Source organism: Panthera leo, chromosome A2 (genome assembly GCF_018350215.1).
Source record: "Panthera leo isolate Ple1 chromosome A2, P.leo_Ple1_pat1.1, whole genome shotgun sequence".
Lineage (NCBI taxonomy): Eukaryota > Metazoa > Chordata > Mammalia > Carnivora > Felidae > Panthera > Panthera leo.
Window position 1 is genome coordinate 48,352,650 of NC_056680.1, and position 21,875 is coordinate 48,374,524.

Genomic DNA, 21,875 nt, shown 5'->3' on the forward strand with positions numbered 1-21,875 from the left:
TGTCTTAGTAACATTCAAGTATATTAAATAATTTTATTAACTATAATCACCATGCTGTCCATTAGATCCCCAGAACATTTTCATTTTAAAAGTGGAAGTTTGTACTCTCGTTATGATCTTCCCTTATCCCCTGCTCTCTTGCCCCTGGTAACCACCATTCTAGTTTCTGTTTCTATACATTATTTGTTTGCTAGGTTCCACATAGAAATGAGATCATACAGCATTTGTCTTTCTGTGTCTGTCTTATTTCATTTAGCATTATGCCCTTAAGATCTATCCATGCTGTCACAAATTGCAGGATGTCCTTCTTTTTCATGGTGTAATAATATTTATATATATCCACCCCACATCTTCTTTATCCATTCATCTTTGGAGGGACACTTAGGCTGTTTTCATGTCTTGGCTATTATGAATGATGGTATATTGAACATGAGAGTTCTGATATTTCTTCAAGATCCTGTTTTCATGTCCTTTGTGTATATACGCAGAAGTAGAATTGCTGGATCATATGGTAGTTCTATTTTTAATTTTTCTGAGGAATCTTCATACATTCAATAGCAGCTGCATTAATTTACGTTCCCACCAACAATGCATAAGGGTTTTTCTACACTTTCTCTCTAACATTTCTCTCTTGTCTTTTTGATATAACCATTCTAATGTGCAAGGTAATGTCTTGTGGTTTTGATTTGCATTTTCCTGATGATCAGTGGTGTTGAGTACATTTTCATGTGGCTGTTGAACATCTGTGTGTCTTCTTCAGAAAACATTAACAAGTTTGAAATCATATCAAGCACCTTTTCTGACCACAGTAGTATAAACTAGAAATCAATTATAAGGAGAAAACTGGAAAATTCACAAATATTTGGAGCTTAAAAATTCACAAATATTAAGCATGCTACTGAACAACCAGTAGGCCAAGGAAGACACAAAAGAGAAATTAAAAAAAAATCTTCAGACAAATAAAATTACACTATACCAAAACATATGGCACACAGCAAAATGCAACATATTAAAACTTATAGTACACAGTTCTAAGAAGAGGGTTTACATAGTAATAAACACCTACAATAAGGAAAAGATAGATCTCAACTAAACAACCAAACTTTACACCTCAAGGAACTAAAGAAGAACAAACTATATTCAAAGTTAATAGAAGAAAAGAAATAACAAAGATCATAGAAGAAGTAAATGAAGAAGAGACTAAAAGATAGTAGAAAAGATCAAAGAAATTAATAGCTTGTATTTTGAAAAGAAAACAAAATACACAAACCCTTACCTAGACTTATAGAGAGAAAAGAAAGAAGATTCAAATAAAATTTGAAATGAAAGAGGAGACATAACAACTGATACCACACAAATACAAAGGACTATAAAAATTACCAAGAACAGTTATACACCAACAAATTAGGTGAACCAGAGGAGATAGACAAATTCTTAGTAAGTTCTTCTTGTTTTGTATCCCTGCTCATTTTCTGGCACTCCAAAATCTTCTTTGCAAATTTTAGTTTAAAACATTGTTAGGAGAATCCTCTGGTTAACAAAGAAAATGTTGTTTTGTATTGTTTCTTTTTTATTTTTTTAATTCATAAGTATTTTTTTGTTTGTAATACTTTTACCCCCCTATATCAAGTGAATGCTCTAGGGAGTGAGCCTTCATCACTTGTCTTTGTCTCTGGAACATGGTTTGCTCTGTGACTTGGCATTTTGGAGCTGTCCTTTTTAGGCAAGTCTTGGAAAATCTATCTTTTCACATAGTTTGACAGAAGTAAAATGGTACCCTCATCTAAAATGTCACCTGCACTAAATTGGCATTATGCTTGAGATTATAAGTATTACAGTAATTTCCAAAGAACCCTCTCTGTGTTTACCTCAGAAATGTTCCTGTATGATGGAGTCTAAAAGGATAGATTGGGTTATTTTGTTAGGTCAAACTTTAATCCCTGATAGAGAGCAAAGAGTTATAAAAATGGGGCGTAGGACAGATAGATTTTGCTTTAGTCATTAAACATTAGTGCTGAAAAGGAAAATAGAGGTAATTGAATTCAGTGGTTAGTAAAATGAATTTAGAAGAATCCACATTCTGGTACCATTGTGGAGGAAGGAGGTGAGCTAAGTTAGCAGGGTTCTTGGTTCCTCAGTTTTCTTCCACTGTAGCATTTCTTTGAATTTCTCTTTACCTTGTGGTCTTATTTATTAGATGAAAAAGTTGTTTTAAATCAATGATCTAATCTAATATTTTATACTAAAAGGTGGAAAATTAGTTTCTAAGGGATTATATGATTTTCCCAAGTCATAACTCTAATAAAAGACAATTAGAATTAGGACCATGGTTTCTTGAGTTTTAGTGCATTGTGTTTTTTAATTCACTTTTCTATTAGACATCTGAGAACCCATTGCAATGTCATACTAGGACAAGATGCCTTGAAAAAGAAAAAAAGTGAAAGAATAAAAGAAAAGAATTATAAAGAAGATGGAAATTCTTTATCCATCTGTTTGAATATATTATGGATATTGAATGTGATAAAAAATATAAAAATATTTTGCCCAAAACCCATGAGGTTTTAATCCAGATCAGGATTTCTCAACCTCAGCACTATTTAAACTTTAGGCTGAATCATTTTTTATTTTTTTGTTTTCCTGTGCATTATAGGATATTTAGCAACATCCCTAGTAGCCTCACCCAACTAGATACAAGGAGAGATCTCTCTATCATGACGATTGAAAATGTCTCCAGACAATGCCAAACATCCACTTGGGGGCGATATCACCTATGGTTGTGAACCAGTGATCTATCTAAATAATCTAGATCAGAATTGAGAGACCTAACTGAAGATATGTTACCATATGTTAGTTATTGTGTATGGACATTTGTTCCAAGATTTTAAGTTGTACAATGAGATATTTTAGAAATTATAAGGAAAATAATTGGAGCAGTAACAAGTGAGGCAGGTATGGGAGTCAGGTCTTCATGTTAAGAGATAAAGTGGGTTGCCTGTGAGTTGACTTACGCTTGGTGGGTATGGTAAGTCAACAAAAATTTTTAGTATTATAATTTAATAGAATTCAGTTACCACTAACTGGTTTATGTGGCCCACTTGGCAAGGCAGTGAAACTTTAGAGCATGGTGATGTTGATGGGATTTCTTTAAGCTTGTTTTTTGATGCCTGGATGTGTTTTAGAGAGGGAAATGGAAAAAGTCATGAAGAAAGGGCTGTCTTGAGGAATGGACTACAATATTCTTCTGTCTTGGGTCTATTCCTCTACTAACCAAAGACAAGAAGCTCTGTAAATCAGCTTCCCATAATTATAATAAAAAGGAGTTATGTGTTGGTTTCTTCTCCTCCTCCTCCCCCTCTACCTCCCTCCCCTCCCCCTCTTCCTCCTCTTTCTCCTCCTCCTCCTCCTCCTCCTCCTCCTCCTCCTCCTCCTCCTCCTCCTCCTCCTCCTTCTCTCTCCCCGCACCCTCCTCTTTGTATTTAGTGTGCTACTATTATTTCCAGTGTGGAATTGTTTTCTGTTACTCACATGGTTCTGTTGAGTCTTTTTAACCACAGTGGCTGGCTGATTATTTCTTGGTGAAAAGCATGACTCAGTTTTGCCCAACATTATTACTTTTATGATTGTTTTTTGTATTTATATAATGGCCATTGGCACAGAGATCTGTCTCTATCACTTGTGGATTTTGATCTTTAGTGATTCTGTAAGGTGGTTGGAACTGTGAATGTCTTGTCTGCCAACGCAAGGATCCTGGCCACAACAGGAGATAATAAGGCCAACAAGCAAAGAAAGACAAAGGCAAACAAACCCTGAAAGACAAACAGCCTCAAGGCTTTTTTAAGTACCTGGATCCAGCCATATCTGAAGCTAGTGTTTCCCTTTGGTCATCCCACAATATGACTCAACAAAATTACCTCTTTTTGCTTTGTTTAGTTTGTATTAGATTTCCATCACTTAAAATTGAAAGAGGTCTGCTCCATATATAGTGAATATTTCCAGGAGCAAATGTGGGCAAGGAATTGCAGATACAGAGACCACAGGTGTAGAAATGAAAGACCAACAGTATAACAGCAAGGGGTAGAAAGCTCCTTGAAGTTTAACACAGGAATAATGAACAAATAAAAAGTGAGTTTGTTAGTTTTCTTGCAAGCCTTTTCCTCAAGGACAAGCAAGGCATCAGAGGAAAATTACCTCATAACAGACTGAAATAGAGACGATAATGGAGGAGGAAAATGTCCAGAATCAAACCAGTCACTTTGTCCTTCTATTCACCTATGTTTTGTGAATTCTAATGATGGAGGACAAATAGTTCAACTCACCTGTGTAAGAATTGCAAAATTTATTTATTCAACCAACCTTTCCAAGTCAACAACCAAGAGGGTGGGATTCTAACTGGATGAAGATTCTCTGGACTTGAGTTGTTGTCAGAGATTCTAGACCAGGGAGAAAAGAAACAATTCAGGAAATCATGCACAGTATGATAGCTATTGCAGTGGAGGCAAGCACAGAATGAAATGAGAAATTCACTGTATTGTTTGTGGCTTCTTCAGTTTTAGGTGACATAAAACAATTCAAACCAGCTTAAGTAGGAAAAAACACTTGCAGGGGGATGCATTCAGGTACAGCTGTACTCAGGAGTTCAGCCATGACACCAGAACTCTATCTCCTCTCTGCCTCTTAGTTTTGCTTACTTCTAAGTTGACTTTATCCTCAGGAAATGTCTTTTCATGTTGTGGAAAAGACCATTGGCATCTCTGGGTCATGAATCCAGAAGTAAAAGCTCTACCTCTCTTCCCCAAATGATGCAGATTGACTCTGCTTTAGTCTAAGACCTATTTATGGACTGATTCTTGTATCTAAGAAAATATATGTCAGCTTTGTGCATGCTCTGTTTCTGCATTTGCGTCCTGGGGCCTTGAGACTAACAGACCTATCTACAGAAAAAGAATCTTATTGTCAATATAATTTATTGTTATTTTTAATGTTATCATGTTAATCATCTTTTGTGGATCATCCTTCAGTCTCTTTAACACATCTTGGGTGGGAACTAGGAGTTGTTAGATGACATCTGAGCTAACTGTTAAGAAGTATTTATATGACCACCAGTGGGTTAGGCTGAAAAACAAGAGGATATATTAGTGTAGAGGATTTGGTATAATTGGGTAGTCATGTTTTGGCAAAATTCACTGATGTGTGTATATGCAGAAATATTATTTTCCATTTATTGAGTATTGATCATGTGCTAGGAATTTATTAAATAAGGTCCTTAATTTGATCATCTCATTCAATTCTCCCAAATTTTACAACATAAATATTACTCTTTTTCCCAATTTGCAAATGATGCTCAATGAGGTTAAAGTTACCCAACCAGTAAGTGGTAGAGAATGGATTGAAACATGGGAAGCATGAAACAGAAACAAGAACTTGAATATTTAATATAACTTTGTACTTAGGGTGACCATAACATCTTAGTTTATGTCTCTTGTCTTCATATAATTGTTAATTAGCATCCCTTTCTACTCCAAGAAAAAAAAGTCTAGATTTGGGGAGTAAATTATATGATCACCTAACACAGCCTCCCTCATTGATATATATGAACTCCCATATATTTTATATACATGCATTTTATTAAAAATGATTTTGGTAAACTTCTGTTTTAGGAGAAGAGTTCAGTGATAGTACAGAGTTCTGATATACACCAAACCTAGTTTCCCCTATTATTAGCATCTTATATAATTTATCACAACTAATGACCAGCATTAGCATATTATTAACTAAAGTCTGTGCTTAATTAAATTTTTCTTAGTTTTCATCTAATGTCTTTTTGTTGTTATTGTTACAAGATCTCATCAAAGATTCTTTATTATATTTAGTCATCATGTCTCCTTAGGGTCTTCTTAATTGTGACAGTTCCTCAGGCTGTCCTTGTTTTTGATGACATTGACACATTTTGAAAAATATTGCTCAGGTGTTTTGTAGACTGTCTTTCCATTGAGATTTTTCTTATGTTTTTCTCACTATTAGAATTGGACTATGGATTTTGGGGAGGAAGACCACAGATGTTAAGTGCTAATTTTATTACATCAATTCAAGGGTATATACTATCCACATGGCTTGCCACTATTGATGTTAACCTGGACCACCTGGTTGAGGTGGTGTTGAAAACGTTTTTCCACTGTAAAGTTACTCTTTTAAAATGATTACTAAACTTTTCAAGGTATTTTTGTATGGAGAAAATGCACACATTTAAATATATGAATCATTTCTTTCAACAGATATATGTACCTATGTAACCACTATCACAGTCAAGATGTAGAACATTTCCATTGACCCTCTCAAGTTGTTTTAACTTCTTTTAATTCAATTCTTTGATTTCATAGAGTCCCTAAAGAATTCTTTCAGTTATAATTGAGCCAGGAGTGCTCTACTGTAGCAGACATATCACACAATTTTGAATTTCTCTGGAAAAATAGCTGGATTGTTAACTGCGTTTGATTTTACCAGGAAACTTTTTATACACTGGCTATCTCTCCATGTATTTTTTTCTGAATGGAGTAACTAGGAAATTCACCATGCAAAGTTACTAGCAAATTTATCATGTAATGGGTTTAAAATCTTGTCCCATAGTAGAAGCATGAGGATGAACATATCTCCTAAGGAGACTTCTTTAAAAAAAACCCACAAGGAACCAACAGCTTCCTTCATAAATGCTGAGTGTGTGACAAGATGGGAAGAAGTCTTACATGACTTTGACAAATCTAGCATAGAGAAGACTATTTTGGATAAAATCATGGAATACCACATCCTTAAGAGCCAAGGATGTCAAGCAAGAGAATCAAATGGTATTTTATATTAAAAATTTTTCTAAGAAAAGAGTGGGCCTGAAGTAGGAGTGAGACTTTTATCAGTGTTGGAGAGAAAATTTTCTAGAAGCAGCACTTTCATCAATGCCTTTTTGAAAGTGTTATAACAGTAACTACTGTTTGATTTATGGGAAAATAATTTTTTTTACAAGAAGCAACACAAATAGAAGTGTAAAAGTTCATGAGGAGACATTATGCAAGTTTATGTTTTATCAATAATTAGAAAAATCATGGCATGTAATTAGAGCTGAAAGAAATGTTAAAATGCAGAGTAAAAAAAAAAAACATCTCTTTAGTTTATGCATACTAAAAATAGAAAGAGAAGAGCTGATTAATTTGTCCAGATCATAGATTTTTTTAACCTTTTATATAATTTTTTATTGAGGTACAATTTAGATAAACAAAAATGCACACATATTCAATATATAGGTTGATGAGTTTATAAATATATAAACTAAGGAAAGTTTTATATAAGAAACCATCACAATCAAGATATAGAACATGCCCATCACCCTGAAAATGTCCCTTATAGTCTCAGTCTGTTCCCAGACCCAGGCTGATCTGTTATCACTATACATTAATTTTGATTCTTCTAGAATTTCATATAAAAGGTGTCCTATGGAATACATTCTCTTTTGTCTTTCTTATTTTACTTCATATAATATTTTTAAGATTTATTTGAGCAATGTGTATCAGTAGTTTCTTTTTATACCTGAGTAGTATTTCATTGTATGGAAATTCCATGGTGTCTTTATCCTTTCGATGGTCATTTGGGTTTTTCCATTTTATATTTATTTTGAATAACACCACCGTAAACATAAGAAGTCTCTGTGGACATGGATTTTGTATTTCCTTGGTTAGAAGTGGAATTGTGGAGCTGTATGTTTAACTTTATAAGAAACTGGGGAAGAGTTTTCTAAAGCAGTTGCATCATTTTATATTCTGGGTAGCAGTGAATGAAATTACTAGCTCCTCTGTGTTTTTGCCATACTCAAATGTTCAGTCGTTTTAAATTTTGGCCATTTTAATATGGAATGGGATCTCATTATGGTTTTAATTTTCTCATTTCTGATAACTAATGGTGTTGAGCATCTTTCTGTGTGTCTACAGACTTTTGTATATCTTCTTTGGTGAACATTTCTATTCTTTATTCTATGTGTGCATATAATCTTTATATATAACTTATTTATGAAATACATGTTTTGTGAAACATTTCTGCTCCCTTCTGTTTTCTGAAAGTGTCTGTGTAATGTTAATATTTTTCTTTAAATTGTTGATTGAATTAAACAATTTCTTTGAAATTGTTCAAAATTCAAACAGTTCTTTCATTGTATGGAAGAATTTTTATATATTACTTTATTTCTTATTTAAACAGATTTATTAAGATATATTTTACTTGTACACTTCACCAATTTGATTTGTTGATGTAATCATTTTAGTTACCTTACCATCAACATAAATGTGCAACCATCAACATAAATCAGTTTTAGAACATTTTCATTCCCTTGATAAAATCCTTCATTCCCATTTCCAATTAATCCCCATTCCTGCCCCAGGCAATCGCAGGAAGGTTTTTAAAAGACATTTAAAAGAAATTTAAAAGACATAAACTTTTGTTAAATTTAAATTCAGTACTACAGTGTAGTATTGGTTTCAGGAGTAGAACCCAGTGATTTATCACTTACATATGACATCCAGTACTGATCCCAACAAATGCCCTCCTTAATGCCCATCACCCATTTAGCCCATTCCCCCAATCCACCTCCCCTCCAGCAACCTTCAGTCTGTTCTCTGTATTTAAGAGTCTTTTATGGTTTGCCTCCCTCTCTGTTTTTATCTTATTTTTCCTTCCCTTCCCCTATGTTCATCTGTTGTGTTTCTTAAATTCCACATATGAGTGAAATCATATGTTTGCCTTTCTCTGACTGACTTATTTTGCTTAGATAATACACTCTAGTCCCATCCATGTTGTTGAGAATGGTAAGATTTCATTCTTTTTGATGACTGAGTAATATTCCATTTTATATATATATATATATATATATATATATATATATATATATATATATGTACATACATACATATATATATACCGTTGTTGGACATTTGGGCTCTTTCCATACTTTGGCTGTTGTCTATAGTGCTGTTATAAACATTGGGGTGCATGTGCCCCTTCCAGTCAGCATTTTTGTATCATTTGGATACATTCCTAGTAGAGCAATTGCTGGGTCATAGGGTAGTTCTATTTTTAATTTTTTGAGGAACCTCCATACTGTTTTCTAGAGTGGCTGCACCAGCTTACATTCCCACCACCAACTATGCAAAGAGATCCTCTTTCTACGCATCCTCGCCAACATCTGTTGTTGCCGGAGTTGTTAACGTTAGCCATTCTGACAGGTGTGAGGTGGTATCTCATTGTGGTTTTGATTTGTATTTCTCTGATGATGATGAGTGATGTTGGGCATCTTTTCATGTGTCTGTTTGCCACTTGGACGTAAAACATAAGCTTTTTCATTTTTTCTCCTTTTTTTGGGAATCAGTTTTGTAAGTCATTTCTTAAAATGCATTTTTCCATCTCATTATCAGTTATTTTATATAAAATTTTCATGACATTTCCATATTATTATTTTAATAAGTCTAGAATCAAGAGCGATCTTTTATTCTTTTTATATTAATCATTTCTTTCTTTTCTCTTTTTTCTTAATCTGTCTACCTAGACACTTAATTTTTCTGATCTTTACAAGGAACAGCTTGTTATTATTGATTTTTCTCTTTTTGCTCTTTTCTATTTCATTGATTTATGCTCTTTATTCTTTCTTTCTACTTGCTGTGACTTTATTTTATTTTTCCAGTTTCTAAAATTCCAGTTTCAAAATCTGGTTAAATTTAAAAATATTTTTTTTTCTAATATGTAGGATTTAAGTTATGAATGTCTCTGTAAGACCTACTCTATCTACACTCAACAAATTTTGACAGGATATTTTTGTTATCATCATTTAAAAATATTTTCTAATTTATATGAATATTTTTGTTTGAATTGTCATTTAATTTCAAATATTAGGGGATTTTTCAGATATTTTGTTATTGATTTTTAAGTTAATGCCATTGTTATCTGGATGAGTTAAATACTTAAATGTATTATGACTTGCTTGTGGAACAATATATGGTCTGTCTTGATCATTGTTTTGTGTTTCTTCAAGTTCATCGATCTTTTCTTTTGCAGTGTGCACTGGCTGTTACACATATGCAATCATTTTCAGATAATGTAGTTTTCACCTCTAGACATTTTATATTTTTTACACCTCTCCTCTTATTTGTGTTCATGTTCCCTTCAAATTCTTGAACATATTTACACTAGCTGTTTATATTTGTTTCTATTGCTGTGTCAAATTCGGTGGCTTAAAACAGCACTCATTTATTTCACAGCTCTACAGATACTCAGAACTATGGAGGATGGGGGGAGTGCTCAGATGGGCTCTTCCCTGAGGCTCTCACATGTCTGAAGTGAAAGCGTCAGCAAGGCTGATCTGTACCTGGAGGCTCTGGGGGAGGAATCCATTTCCAGGCTTACTCAGGTTATTAACAGAATTCAGTTCCTTGCAACTGGAGGGCTGATGTCCCTGTCTTCTTGTTAGCTGTCATTCAGGGTCCAGGCAGCTGCTAACGCCATTCTCAAGTCTCTATGTGGCTTCCACCCTTTCAGCCACAGAGAACCTCCATCATGTTGAATCCCTCTCGCTCACGCTTAGTCTGTCCCTTTTGGTCTTTTACAACCAAAGAGAAATTTCTGCCTTTAAAAAAAGGACTTATGGGGGCGCCTGGGTGGCTCAGTCGGTTAAGCATCAGACTTTGGCTCAGGTCACGATCTCGCGGTCCATGAGTTCGAGCCCCGCGTCGGGCTCTGGGCTGGTGGCTCAGAGCCTGGAGCCTGCTTCCGATTCTGTGTCTCCCTCTCTCTCTGCCCCTCCCCCATTCATGCTCTGTCTCTCTCTGTCTCTCTCTGTCTCAAAAAAAAAAAAAAAGGACTTATGTGATTAAGTTAGGCCCACCTGGGTAGTTGAAGGACACAAAAGTTTATTTAGGTGGCTATGTTCAGAGATTGTGAAAATAGAGCTATTCTAAACTATAAAATACTCAGTTAACTAATATTTACTGAATCATATGCCTTAGTGGATTGGGCTAAAAGGGATACTTGGGAACTGGGAAGGAAGATATGCTCTTGGCTTATTCCAAATGAGGCATGCAATGCAAATGTCAAGATTGTATTAAACAAACAAACACAACAACAAAAGCAAAAACACAACTATAGATGAATACTTAGATGAAGGAGGGAAGAATAGCCAGAATATCTTAGCAGCAGTTGCAGGAGTAGCAGCGGGTAAGGAGCACAGTTTTGTAAATTACAAATTGGGTTTAAAAAGGGAATGAGAAGTGAAGGCATTATTTTCTGCAGAAATATCATGGGTAGAGGAGAACAACAAAGCAAATAAATAAAACTGAGATGATTAAGAAAACACAGTGCTAAAAAGATAAAATTAGAACTGAGCCCGTAATTTGAGTTACACAGTTTTACTAATCCCTGGGTGAGGACAGATTAAGGACTACACAGAACCAAGCCTGTGAACACACTTTATAATTATGGTCTTTGCCCCTAAAACTAGATTCTCTTCCAGTTTAATATGACACTAGAAGAATGACTGGCCTGGTTTTAGATTAACCAGTCTTACACAAAGATTTTTAATTCATATAACCTCAACACACACACACACACACACACACACACACACACACACACACACGCAAATACCCATGTCTCTAGTTAAGGTTCCAGATCCTATGCTCTGTGGCTAAAGAGATAAAGATGAATTTGATACTGTAAGTACTGGATGTACTTATAAGTACTGTATCTGCCGACATAGATTTTTCAAGCTCAGCGTCACTTCCCCGGTTTTCTGGTAACAGATCACTCTTTCCATTCAGTTCAAGTGGTGCTAGTGCCTGGCTTCTCCTCTTTCTCAACCAGCCTGTGACAATGGCCCAAGTTACTAGTTCAAGAATTATCACTTGACTCAGGAAGAATCAATTGAAGCCCTCTTTTATAGTTGATCAAGAGCTTTAAGGTATTTCAATCTTAGGCAGTTTTTGTAAAACGAAATTATTTCACAATCTACTAATTATCCTTTAAGCTCTAGAAACTGCATACTGTGACTAAGAGGACAGTCATTTATCTGATATTGTTTCTGCTCTGCCCACTTGAGGTTTCCATCACTATCAAATAAAGGCAGCAGGGAATGGCAAAACCAATTCTGATTCATTCAACACAAAAGTGCTTTTTAGGTACAAAACACCATTCTAAACATTGTCCGGGAGTAAGAGATAAATAATACCAGCCCTTACCCTCAAGGATCTTACAACTTAGCAAGGGAGATAAGACATGAACACAGATGACTGCAATAAAAAGAAGATAATGATTGCTGCCAGATGTTTGGGGAGAATGAGCAGAGCAAAGAGACAACACAGAATAAGGCAACATTCCATACTCAGCCAAGCAATATTTATTGAGCAATCACAAATGCACAATGGAAATGGAAGAGTAAAATGTGGACTGGGACATGGGCAGGTGAAAAATCAAGTGACATTACTTGTTACCCAACTTTTCAAATATTTTTTTCACTGAGTTCCTAATAAATAGCCTTAAATTAAAAACTGAATAAGGATATAGTCTCTGTGAAATACAGCCTGAGGCACTAACACCTAAATTCTAGGATCATAGTACTTGTGTTCCCAAGTATGCCTTTCTATTGCTTTGCTTCTCTTTCCCTTTCCAAATTAGCTGATGGTACCTTAAGATATCCATTTTAGCTCTCCCATCCTTTTTGAGCCAGTGTTTTAGAACAGGTGAATTAGAAGATCCTTTTGGTTTCAAACAAGAGAAAGAAAATACTATAAAATTGAAAAAAATCCAGAGGCAATCTTTCAGGCCTGCCTGGGTCCAAGAGTTCAGATGTTTTTATCAGACCCCTATCTCCCTCTACCCCCAGCCTGATTTCTCCTTTCCTTCTTCCCTCTCTTATATCTCTTGTTATAGGATTCAGATATCTCTCTGTTTATGTGGAAGCTCCTAGCACAGTTACAGGCTTATATCCTTACAGCTTCAGGACTGATAGGAAAGAATGGGGGCTGTGACAGTATAAGGTTGTAGCAGGTGCATCCCATTTAAGACTGATTGATACATTGTATACAAAAATAGATCAGTATATTAATTGCAACACTGTTTACTTGAAGACCATATAATGTTGTGTTCTTTAAAAATAAGAATAGTGTGGGGCGCCTGGGTGGCGCAGTCGGTTAAGCGTCCGACTTCAGCCAGGTCACGATCTCACGGTCTGTGAGTTCGAGCCCCGCGTCAGGCTCTGGGCTGATGGCTCAGAGCCTGGAGCCTGTTTCCGATTCTGTGTCTCCCTCTCTCTCTGTCCCTCCCCCATTCATGCTCTGTCTCTCTCTGTCCCAAAAATAAATAAACGTTGAAAAAAAAAAATTAAAAAAAAAAAATAAGAATAGTGTAACATTTTCCATAAGATACACTTGAAGTAGTTTGAGGAAAGGAGGCCCCCTTGTTTTTCTCTAACTCACTCACAGATTGTCTATTGGATAGTGGTAACCCTGTTATACTATAGTAGGTGCTGCAGCCAAAGTCAAGGGATTAGCCATGCATAGCTCTGGTTGGGCTCTATTATCATCCTTGAACTCATCACAATAGCCAGTCACCAGTCCTAAATTGTAAGATAGTGGGTCCATTCTCAAATCATAAGTATGAAACATGGAGGAAGGGCCTATCCAAAAAGAAACTGATAGCTTGGACTGTCCCTATAAGGGAGAGGAATAGATGGTAAGCAAGGAAAAAAAAAGTCCTCTATAGCAGGAAATGTTTGTAATGTTCTTTGGAGATCAAAAAACTGGTCTCCTATGCAGAAAGCAGTAGAGGATATTGGCTTAAAAAGAGCCCCATGGCCAAAGAGATATGGCCTGTTTTAACAGAGGATTTGGGATAACATGGAGAGCATCCTGTTCAATCTCACTATTTCACACATTATTTCTTGTCTAAAACCTAGACAAGAAAACAGAAATGCTGAGTACACACAGGTAGTTGGAGACAGAGACAACCCACTACCAGTCTTCTGACCTTGTATTGTGTGTGTGTATGTGTGTGTTATGTTGTTTGTTTTTTGTACCAGGACATTTTTCTTACAACAGTAACAACAACAGCAACCAGTATAGCCTTGCTTCTGGTATTCTCTCCATTCTCAAATCTGTATAATATATTTTTGCTGCACTCCAACAGAAAACCTCAGCAAGAAAGGAGTTAACCATCCTGAGTCCCTTCTGGTACCAAGGACAGAGACATTATCCTTTCTTCATATAAGAACTAGGGCCACCTGTTGCTTTAATAGCCAAAGTTCGGTCTCAGCCAGCAGGAGAGGACACCTTTGAAAATCAGCTTTCTAACTGCACTGCAGCCTGTCCTGGTATCCTGATTTAGCTACCAAATCTCCAGCCAGAAAAAGAGAGAAAGGTATCTGGATCATCTGGGAGACTTCTACCTGCCTTTCTTTCTTCCTCCTACTGTCACCTCTTTCCTGCTGTTTCCTGCCTGCAAAAACCTGTCAGCAGTCCAGAAACATCTTTGGAAAAGGGTAGGAGGGAGCCTTATACCTGTCAGCACCAGAGAAGAAAGTGCGCTTTGCAGAGTTCTCAGTTGTTACATCTCTGGCGATGATAGAATGAAAAGAGGGGAGTCCGAGGTTTCCACCACAGATTTGCTAGAGACCTCAGTTAGTTCATCATTGTCTGCCCCCCAGTAACCCTTGAAGACCAGGGTGCACTTACATTCCTAACGTTTCTTGGCGTGTTTTCCTAAGAGCTTGTCTGGTGCCTGGTTCCTACCCCCAACCCCCCCCCCCCCCCTCGCAAGAAGTCTCCGGGTAAAGGTTCTTTAAGTCATGAATCAGGCTCCTGTGTGTACGTGTGTCTTTCTTAAAAACTGGTCCAGACGGATTAGTAGTAGAGAGTGGGATCTCCCACCTCCCCTTCATCACTGCGTTCTCTACCTAGCAACTCGCTCGCAGTCTCAGGGATCTGACAGCCAGGGTTCGCGACCTCAGGGTTGGGAGCAGTCAGCACCAGACATCCCTGCCCCCTCCTGGGGTTGCTGCCACCCGTGCCTAGAATGTGCCAGTGGGTGCAGGCGGGCGAGCTGGACGCTTCTACCTTAAGACGGGAGTTCAGCCCTCGCCTGAGACCTGCAATCCTCAGATTCCCTGGGGACCGCGAAACTCCCAGTCGGAGGCACTCCCTGCTTTGCCGCCCACCCATTCCCCCCTCCTTACCTCAGCACGCAGCCCCTCCCTGCGTGATGATGCAAACCAGTGGGGAGGACGGGCTCTGGGAAGGGTGGGGAGTGTCGGAGAGCTAGCGAAGGAGGGAGGGAGTGGGAGGAGGAGGAGAGGGAGCCGAACGACCATTTAAAGCGATAGCAATCCTTGCCCTCTCCCCAGTGCTGGGTTGTTGGAGAGCGCGAGCGGCAAGCCGGGGAGCGCGAGCGCGGCGCGCGGGCCGGCGAACCCGCGAGCGCACGGAGCCCCAATCTGGCAGGCGCCGCGGGACCCCCCATCTTCTCTGGCTGCCCCTCCCCGGGCGCCCCCACCCTCCGTGCCTGCAGGAGTCTCAGGGCTTCCCCGGAGGACCTCACCCCAAGGGGCCCGGACCCCGGCGAGCCCGCCACCATCCCCTCCAGCGCTGCCGCCACCACCGCAGCAGCCGGAGCAGCATGGTCCAGCTGGGGAAGCTGCTCCGCGTCCTGACTTTGATGAAGTTCCCCTGCTGCGTGCTGGAGGTGCTCCTGTGCGCGCTGGCGGCGGCGGCGCGCGGCCAGGAGATGTACGCCCCGCACTCTATCCGGATCGAGGGGGACGTCACCCTCGGGGGGCTGTTCCCGGTGCATGCCAAGGGTCCTAGCGGAGTGCCCTGCGGCGACATCAAGAGGGAGAACGGGATCCACAGGCTGGAAGCGATGCTCTACGCCCTGGACCAGATCAACAGCGATCCCAACCTGCTGCCCAACGTGACGCTGGGCGCGCGGATCCTGGACACTTGTTCCAGGGACACTTACGCGCTCGAACAGTCGCTCACTTTCGTCCAGGCGCTCATCCAGAAGGACACCTCCGACGTGCGCTGCACCAACGGCGAGCCTCCGGTTTTCGTCAAGCCGGAGAAAGTAGTTGGAGTGATTGGGGCTTCAGGGAGTTCGGTCTCCATCATGGTAGCCAACATCCTGAGGCTCTTCCAGGTAGGGAGGCGCTCCCTCCGGGGCAGAGCGCGCTTTAGCTCCCCGCGCTCTTAATCCTAAAAGCTGGCTTGGACTCCAGGGGTGCGGGGTCAGGTCAGCCTTCTCGCAGTTTCACCCTGGAGATCCTGCGAATCCTTCCCACCCCACCCGAGGAGGTACCTTCCCTGCTTGGTTCATTTCCCTTCCATCTCTCCCCTGTCCGCGCTCCACTCCATCCGGCTTGACATCCTGGATTTATGGCCCCATTTACAAGAAGCAATCTGCGAAAAACAAGGCGATGATTTAAATGGGTTTGCATTAGAGTGAAATATGGTCCAAAAACAGGCTTGTAAAAGTGCCGGGCTCCTGTAAGAGCCGGTTGGGCTCGTGGAATATGAAAGATGAGAAGACGCCTCGAAACTGGGCATTTCTCAACTCCCCAGCTTCCCAGCCCCAAGCCACCCGGCAAGCCGCAGCTCGCTTGGAAAATTTCAAGAAGAGCTTAGGGAGGCACTTCTTAAACCGAGGGCTAGGTTTTCACCTACGCGTGGATGTCAATTGCCCATCTGTCTCGGGTTGGATCTCCCGACCTGTAGCCTGTCTCCGCGAGGGCTTTGGGGCGGAAGGCGCGGGGACGCTCCCCAAGTGGGGAGATGCCACCCGCAGACGTGACCCCCGGGTGATTTGCTCTGGGCAAGTGTTTGCACCGTCTAAATTGCATTTGCAGTCCGGCCACTGGCAGGAGCTGGGCGATCAGCTTTCTACTCCTGCCACTTCAGAGCCCAGAGATGAGCTCATGCTAACTGCGAAACAAAATCGCTTTCGCTGCCTCCGCCCTCCGCCCATCCTTCCCACGACCTCCCTACCACAGCCCCCCAACCCCTTCCCTCGGCTCCGAAAACGATTCCCGGAGCCAGGCGAGAAGGCGCCTGGAGGGAGGCACTAGGGTGCGCTGAGCAATGCCGGCCGCCCTCCTGCTCCGGGCGCCAGAGGGCAACGGCGAAAATGGGAGGAAGGCGGATCCGGGGCAGCTGAGCGGTGGGTTCTACTGCAGTGCTCTCTCTCCGCCCGCTCCCGCATTTTGTGCCCCGTGGCTCCTGTGCTGCATTGGGTATAAACTGATGCATTTTGGATTTTAAGAAATTGAGTTCCAGGGTCTGTGTGATTGTGGGTTCCCTTCTCCTTGTTTCCCCGTCTTTCTATTTCTTTTTTTCTCTTTCTCCCTCCTTTGTGTTTTTCTTCTTCTCTCTCCCTCTTTCAGTTTCTGATTCTTTTCTCCCTCTCAACCCCCACCCCCAAGGTGTTTTTTTTTTTTTTTTTTCATCTCTGTTTGAGATGATCCTTTCCTAATGCACAGCTCTCTCCCTGCCAGGAAGTGCCCCAACCCAATTAATCCCTTCTCTAGATGTTCTGGCTAACCCTGGTGTCCTTATGCTCCCCATATCTAACGAATTGGCTCCCTTCCAAATGCTTTCCCAAAGGGCGTTGGGTTTCTGAAGGGGATTCCTTTTGAGATTCAAACTGTCACCACATCAGCACCTAGGAGTATGAAGTTTGTGTGTGAACTAGAAGGACAAGTGCCTGCCCAAGGCTGCAGCCTGGTATGGCCCCTCTGATCTTCTGAATATCCCTAACACTTCTGGAGTATGCTGTTGTGGGAGTCCCTAGATATCTGCAAACCCAAAAAATGCTTTGGGGGCAGCCTTCATTCTGAGATGATGCTTTTGGGAAGAGGTTGGGTTATTGTCAGCCAAACCCAGAAGCACTTCCTTCCTGTCTGAGCTTAAAGCCAGGCAACTTAAGAGGGCAGTGCTGCAGGAGAAAGTGAAGTCAGAGATCACCTGGGAACCACTAGGGCCACTCGCAACCCTGTGAGCCCCGAGCCCCAGGGGTCGAAGGCATATTTGGTGTTTCACATGTTTAAATTATTTTGGTGCCTGTTCCTCTCTTCACTCAGAGCACTGGTAGTACTGCAGATGGGCCTGTTTGTCTGAAAAAGAGTGCAATGTTCAAGTCAGGAGAGGAATTGCAGAGCAGGCTGAAGGACTGTGTTTGCTGAGAAAGATTCCAGGGGGAGCTGATTCTTCCTCTGGTGTGTGAACCTGAGGCTCTTGTGAGCAAAAGAAATAGCTTGCCTTATTCCCCCATTCCCTGGGCTGGGAAGAAAAGGAACTGAATGCCAATGTTAGTGTGGGTTGGGACCACAACCATTCAGAGAAAACACTGTCATTTTCCTCTAATTTGCAAATTGCAGCTATTCATGTTGGATTGAACAGCTGAGGGAAAAAGAGCCCCCAGTTTTCACCTGCATTTATGGAGAAGAGGCTGGGTAGCAGGAAGAATGCACCAACTTGTGGCTTGTGCTACAAGCCGGGTATAACTCTTGGTGTGGGTATCCTGCTTCACCATTGCCCCTGTTGGAATATATAGCTATATATTCCAACAGTCTCTCCCAGTAGGCTTTTTTTTTTCTTTTGCACGTGATTGTAGGAGCTCTGGGCATGCAAGTCTAATCCCTAGTTTCCCAGCTTCTGTAAGCCTACAAAATGAATAGAGAGAATAGTGGTACACAGACCCATTGTTCCAAAGCACAATCAATTTAGAGAGAGAGGGAAAGAACTGTAGGTGAATCTTCTCTGGGACTGCAGGGTTCAGCTCAATTAAGATTGTCCTATATAAAAGAAGCTCCTGTAAATGATTGAATTCTTAGCTCTCCAGAGATTTGAGTTTTCTTTTCCAGGGCCAGTAGGTTGCTGTGGGAACCATGCCAAACGTATCATTTGAGATAAAAAATTACGGTGAGATAAGCTTCTAGGCTGGAGGAAGGAATACTTAGTGACTTAGTGACTTAAGTACTACACACTGGGGGTGGGGGACAGGAAGGAGTAATGAGATAGTAATAAAAGTAACTAATGTTGTTGTCAGAAAAAACTGGAATGAAGTTCTTTCCTGAAAATTAGGACCTGGGCAAGAATGACTCCTCAGATATAAATAGTGTCTATGACTTTGAATTTTCATTTGCCTGCTGGTCTACCAGACCAAAGATGTCAGCTGAGCAAGTCTTCTCTCTCTCTCTCTCTCTCTCTCTCTCTCTCTCTCTCTCTGTTCTCTGTATGCACGCTGAATTGATTAGTAAGTGACATGTCAGAGGACAGGAATGATGTCCACTGGGTCTTTCAAATCTAGGAATTTGAGGCTAATGAAATTAGTGTGTGGCCAGGGCTCTGCCAACAAGAATTAAGTCACTGCAACCACCCTGCAATGCATTTTCAGCCTCAGAGAAACATCAGGGAGGAATTTCTGGAGATTTGTTTCTGAGCCTGTACAAAATAATACTCTCCTAATGCTAAGAAAGATTAAATGTAAATTAATTTTGACTATGAGTAACATATTTAAAAAATAATCACAGAGTGGGGATGGCTTAAAGTAGAGAGCTTATATAATATGGTGTCCAAAGGATAAATCTCCCCTGACCACTGTTTTATGGGCTATAAGTAAGATATATTATAGTGGAAAGTAATAGGCATGTTTTTATTCAAGGCTTCTCTGTTATTGACTTGAGAGCAAACACTCTGAGAGTATAAATTACTCTTGCTACATCCTGACTCTGAATGAACAATATTTCATGGCCAGTGACATGGTCTAAGCCATAGACTTGGAATTGAATGGCATCTGTTTCAGTTGCTTTGTTCCTTCAAAAGCAACTAGATGGAAAAAGTGGCCAACTTGACTCTTGCTGGAGCATATTGCAGATCTCAACCTGTGGACTTCATACCATAAATGAAATACATTTGTAAATTTCTAAATGTCGTCCTTCTGTTCATTGAAGCTTGAACATAATCTCAAACTTCCAGGGCATTTTACATATACATACCTAGTTTTCTTCTTCCTTCTTTCTTTTGCTCCCTCTTTTCTCTCTTTCTGTCCATCTTACATAATTGGGTAGAACTGGGCACCTAGGATGATATGGTATTACTATAGTAGGAATTTTTTTTAAACAACTCTAACCTACTCTTTTTAAAATTTCATAAATACAGGTGTCAGTGCCATTTGGAATAGGCTCTATAACAATCTCTGCCTCCACATTTACTGTGTTTCAGGAAATTTACCTAACAGATGGTGAGTGGGCAATTTTTAAAAGGGGCATTTTTGAAAAGAGCAGAGAGGGAAGGAATAGAGGCAGGCACATACTATATTTGAAGATACCTCCACGTTTATATTTTATGTATACAGGCCCATAAGATTAAGATGTCTTTGGGAATTTTTCTCTTCAAAAATAATGGAAATAATGATGGCCTTTGCTTCGTTTTCATAAATTCTTAGAGTATAACAAACCATAAATGTTCCATTTCCTATATATATAGGTTGTGTCATGGCCTTAAAAGACAATAGCCAGATTACACAAAGTGCACTCCAATCTCATTCCTGCCATTCATTAGTCTTGTTACCCTAAATAAATTGATTATTTTTTCCAGGCCTCAGTTACTTCATCTGATTTTTTTTTTCTTTAAAAATAAATGTTTCTAAGTCTTTAATCTCTTCAGGTCATAGTTTGCTTGGAGAAAACCCGCTCTTGTCCAAACTCTATGAGGTCATATTTCTGGCTCCCACTTTGAACTTTGAGCGAGTTTGGGGGAACTTTTAAAGAATATTTTCACCGGTATCTTAATATCAGTCTAGCTCATTTCTCATATTCAGACTTTTCCCCCTTTTTCTTTTGCTGGTGTGCTTCTTAGTCATGTATATATATCAAGGCTGGTGTTGAGGAAAATGACCTTCTGGGTTGGCTTACTGCATGGTCAGAAGACCTGGGACAGGGAGCAGAAACCGTGGAATTTATAGAGGCAGATATAGCTTTCATTATCCAGTGCTGTCCCCTTTCATCTTGCAAAAACACCAGGCTTTCTTTTGGAAAACTGCCAAATAAGGACTTCCTGCCTCCTCCCTGGCCCAAATAACTGAACTCAAGCAAAGCAGGTGATGGGTTCAGGTGTAGGCATCTGACCTTGGCCAGAATCCTCCCCAAGACTTTTCTGTCAGAGGAAAATGGGAAAATTGGCTCCTCTCTCTGGAATTTCTAAGCTGGGGAAAAAACAACTCTGGGAATCCCAGTGGCCATTCAACACAAGACAAGACTTTCTGTAGAATAAAGTCATACAGAGGTAGGCAGGGTTGAGTAATGGAGAGAAAGCCTGAGCCCTGTTGATATTCTGAAACTCTCAAACCCAACTCTATCTGAATCAGCTGAATCCCTGAACTTTCAGCACTTGTTCTTAAAATAAATTAATTAATCAAAATTCCTTCTACTATTTCCAGTTTGTTTTCAGCTATGTGCAGTTAAAAGTCTCCTAGCCAGGGGCTCCTGGGTGGATTAGTCGGTTAAGCATCTGACTTTGGCTGAGGTCATAATCTTGCAGTCATGAGTTCGAGCCCCGCATCTGGCTCTCTGCTGACAGCTTGGAGCCTAGAGCCTACTTCAGATTCTTTGTCTCCCTCTCCTTCTAACCCTCCCCTGATTGCGCACTTCCTGTCTCTCTCTCTCAATAATAAACACTAAAAAACAAAAACAAAACAAAAACAAAAACAAACAAAAACAAAACAACAACAAAAAAAAAAAACCCAACAGCCTCCTAGCCAAAACAAGCGATTTCTTAGCTTAGTGTAAGGCTTGCTGATTGGCATCCATTAAG